Source organism: Pseudophryne corroboree (genome assembly GCF_028390025.1).
Source record: "Pseudophryne corroboree isolate aPseCor3 chromosome 10 unlocalized genomic scaffold, aPseCor3.hap2 SUPER_10_unloc_3, whole genome shotgun sequence".
In the NCBI taxonomy this organism is placed as follows: domain Eukaryota; kingdom Metazoa; phylum Chordata; class Amphibia; order Anura; family Myobatrachidae; genus Pseudophryne; species Pseudophryne corroboree.
In genome coordinates, this window is record NW_026967474.1 from 631,661 (window position 1) to 636,549 (window position 4,889).

General features: G+C 46.3%; 1 pseudogene; it reads right to left on the bottom strand.

The window, feature by feature from the left end:
* Positions 1-3,974: 3,974 nt before the first annotated feature.
* Positions 3,975-4,093, bottom strand: LOC134982051 (5S ribosomal RNA; annotated as a pseudogene).
* Between the last annotated feature and the right edge of the window lie 796 nt (positions 4,094-4,889).

Sequence of the window (4,889 nt, forward strand, 5' to 3'; positions counted from 1 at the left end):
GTGACGCACACTGGTAAAGAACCCTATGACACTGCTGTGACGCACACTGGTAGAGATCCCTATGACACTGCTGTGACGCACACTGGTAGAGATCCCTATGACACTGCTGTGACGCACACTGGTAAAGAACCCTATGACACTGCTGTGACGCACACTGGTAGAGAAACCTATGACACTGCTGTGACGCACACTGGTAGAGATCCCTATGACACTGCTGTGACGCACACTGGTAGAGATCCCTATGACACTGCTGTGACGCACACTGGTAGAGATCCCTATGACACTGCTGTGACGCACACTGGTAGAGATCCCTATGACACTGCTGTGACGCACACTGCTAGAGATCCCTTTGACACTGCTGTGACGCACACTGGTAGAGATCCCTATGACACTGCTGTGACGCACACTGGTAGAGATCCCTATGACACTGCTGTGACGCACACTGGTAGAGATCCCTATGACACTGCTGTGACGCACACTGCTAGAGATCCCTTTGACACTGCTGTGACGCACAATGGTAGAGATCCCTATGACACTGCTGTGACGCACACTGCTAGAGATCCCTTTGACACTGCTGTGACGCACACTGGTAGAGATCCCTATGACACTGCTGTGACGCACACTGGTAGAGATCCATATGACACTGCTGTGACGCACACTGGTAGAGATCCCTATGACACTGCTGTGACGCACACTGGTAGAGATCCCTTTGACACTGCTGTGACGCACACTGGTAGAGATCCCTATGACACTGCTGTGACGCACACTGGTAGAGATCCCTATGACACTGCTGTGACGCACACTGGTAGAGATCCCTATGACACTGCTGTGACGCACACTGGTAGAGATCCCTATGACACTGCTGTGACGCATACTGGTAGAGATCCCTATGACACTGCTGTGACGCACACTGGTAGAGAACCCTATGACGCTACTGTGACGCACACTGGTAGAGAACCCTATGACACTGCTGTGATGCAAACTGGTAGAGAACCCTATGACGCTACTGTGACGCACACTGGTAGAGATCTCTATGACACTGCTGTGATGCAAACTGGTAGAGATCCCTATGACACTGATGTGACGCACACTGGTAGGGAACCCTATGACACTGCTGTGACGCACACTGGTAGAGATCCCTATGACACTGCTGTGACACACACTGGTAGAGAACCCTATGACACTGCTGTGACGCACACTGGTAGAGAACCCTATGACACTGCTGTGACGCACACTGGTAGAGAACCCTATGACACTGCTGTGACGCACACTGGTAGGGAACCCTATGACACTGCTGTGACGCACACTGGTAGAGAACCCTATGACACTGCTGTGACGCACACTGGTAGAGAACCCTATGAAACTGCTGTGATGCACACTGGTAGATAACCCTATGACACTGCTGTGTCGCACACTGGTAGAGAACCCTATGAAACTGCTGTGACGCACACTGGTAGAGAACCCTATGACACTGCTGTGACGCACACTGGTAGAGAACCCTATGACACTGCTGTGACGCACACTGGTAGAGAACCCTATGACACTGCTGTGACGCACACTGGTAGAGAACCCTATGACACTGCTGTGACACACACTGGTAGAGAACCTTATGACACTGTTGTGACGCACATTGGTAGAGAACCCTATGACACTGCTGTGACGCACACTGGTAGAGAACCCTATGAAACTGCTGTGATGCACACTGGTATAGAACCCTATGACACTGCTGTGATGCACACTGGTAGAGAACCCTATGAAACTGCTGTGATGCACACTGGTAGAGAACCCTATGACACTGCTGTGACGCACACTGGTAGAGAACCCTATGACACTGTTGTGACGCACACTGGTAGAGAACCCTATGAAACTGCTGTGACGCACACTGGTAGAGAACCCTATGACACTGTTGTGACGCACACTGGTAGAGAACCCTATGACACTGCTGTGACGCACACTGGTAGAGAACCCTATGAAACTGCTGTGATGCACACTGGTAGAGAACCCTATGACACTGCTGTGACGCACACTGGTAGAGAACCCTATGACACTGCTGTGACGCACACTGGTAGAGAACCCTATGACACTGCTGTGACGCACACTGGTTGAGAACCCTATGACACTGCTGTGACACAGACTGGTAGAGAACCCTATGACACTGCTGTGATGCACACTGGTAGAGAACCCTATGACACTGCTGTGACACAGACTGGTAGAGAACCCTATGACACTGCTGTGATGCACACTGGTAGAGAACCCTATGACACTGCTGTGATGCACACTGGTAGAGAACCCTATGACACTGCTGTGACACAGACTGGTAGAGAACCCTATGACACTGCTGTGACGCACACTGGTAGAGAACCCTATGAAACTGCTGTGATGCACACTGGTAGAGAACCCTATGACACTGCTGTGACGCACACTGGTAGAGAACCCTATGACACTGCTGTGACGCACACTGGTAGAGAACCCTATGACACTGCTGTGACGCACACTGGTTGAGAACCCTATGACACTGCTGTGACACAGACTGGTAGAGAACCCTATGACACTGCTGTGATGCACACTGGTAGAGAACCCTATGACACTGCTGTGACACAGACTGGTAGAGAACCCTATGACACTGCTGTGATGCACACTGGTAGAGAACCCTATGACACTGCTGTGACACAGACTGGTAGAGAACCCTATGACACTGCTGTGATGCACACTGGTAGAGAACCCTATGACACTGCTGTGACACAGACTGGTAGAGAACCCTATGACACTGCTGTGATGCACACTGGTAGAGAACCCTATGACACTGTTGTGACGCACACTGGTTGAGAAACCTATGACACTGCTTTGCCCGGCAGAGATCATTAAAGCTCTCCTATGATGCATATCGGTAGATATTATTGGCAGATGCCTACACAGATTATGATCAAGAATGTTGTTCCACACGTTGACTCCAGTAGGTTTTATTGAAGATAACAGGATATGGCTGATAGAAGATAAACAGCAGTCATTATAAGGCATTAATCTCTCCTGGTCTAAGTACTATACAGCCGTACAGCACTATGATGCTCCAATAACCCAGTGGCAGACTTGGGCATATAGAGACCTGCAGTGCAATTGGTGAGGAAACGCGTGTTTCCATAGTTACAGAATAAACATGTATGATCTGATTCATACTTGGCAGCAGATTCTCACTCAGATGCCTCCACAGTTACTTTTGCAACAGACCGTAGCAGACTACTAGTATATGCTAATTAGCTTATCATCCCGCCTACACAAGTATCCATGCATCTACATATGTATTGCCCACTGTTATTTCTACAGGGGGCGATCGGGCACCAGTCAAATTGATACAGTATTGATACAAGAAAACCAAAAATCGGACAAATAGACACTCCAAAATTGGAAAGAGAAGAAAAAAACACCTGTTTGTTACTTTAATAGATGGCGTTGTCCTAGTTGGTGGTGCGCCCAGAGCCAGAGAGTACACGTACTGAAAAAAGGGTGTGGGCGCACTCTTTAGAAAAGAAGGAAAATTCCTGACATATGAAAAGAAATACTAAAAACATAACTTTTAATGTTGACATTTAAAACGAAATTATCCATATAGCTGATCCATATAGAAAAAAGATATAATAATAAAGATTTTAAAATGTTCTGGTCTGTTTTATCACAATGTGTGATTGGAAAGGTTGTAGACATTTGATCGTCTTACCCGCATTTCCCCTGACCAGTACAGAATGTCTGTATTGATGGGACAGAGGAGTGGTCATAAAGGATTATTTGATAGTACGTCCCAATAGGGCTACTTAGATTCAAGGATTGATAGTCTCCTGCATTCAAAAGAACCTGACTTTCTGACGTGAGCCACAATGATTGGTCGTAGGCCTCAAATATGAAAGAATCTCATAGAAGTAAGAATTAGTGGTGATACTGCTGTTGGCGTCGCAACTCACATAGGAAGGGAAATAGTCCCCGCTCTACAACACCGGGTATTCGCAGGAAGTCTCCTTTCCTGGTACTAACCCGGCCCAACGCCGTTTGGCTTCCAAGATGGGACGAGATCGGGCATTGGCAGCGTGGTATGATAGTAGAGAATTTATATCACAGTACACCAATGAGAGTGCACCTATGTACGAAAATAGGAGCAAGAGAGATAGAGAGATAAAAGGAATGAAGACAGTTTACAAAGCCAAGGAAAGAGATGAATTAGTAAAGTACAAATAGGTGGATCTGCTTTCTGCGTTAGGCACGGCTCATCAAATCCCACGTCTGTGGTATTGTGCTCCATGGATCGCAGATGAGAGTCCACGAAAAAATAGTAAGGCGTAAACAAGAGGTACAAAATCTATGATTTTGGTTAAATTATCTGTGAAGAGACAGCACAAAAAACCAGTAAGGAATTAAATTAAAGTCGGATGGAAATTACTTAATTGTCTATGTCATCAGAGAAATCAGCCTTGAATAATAAATACTGGTATTGGCACATAGGGAGAAGAGAAAATCACTTTCCAAAATGTGATACTATGTTACTCAGGCTGGGCGAGCAATGCATGGTATTTTAAGCATCAATTGGAGAAATCTCATTAATGATCATAATGCATCCTGAGCTGAGTGTGGAAATTCATCTGAATTTGGAAAATCAAGTGTAGTGAATCCCACAGACTGAGCCAGGAAAATATTGGTGTTGTCAATAACAGAAGGAGGCACCGAGGACCACAGTGATGAAAGAATCTTATAGCAGTATACTGGCCTCTGCTGGTGGAAACTCAGCATAACAGTGTAAAGTCTCTACCAGGCGTATAATAGCAAATCAAAGAAATGAAAAAAGATGAGGAAAAGATTTTTTTGAAAAGATTATTGTATATATGTGTGTACAGCTGCTGTTAGAA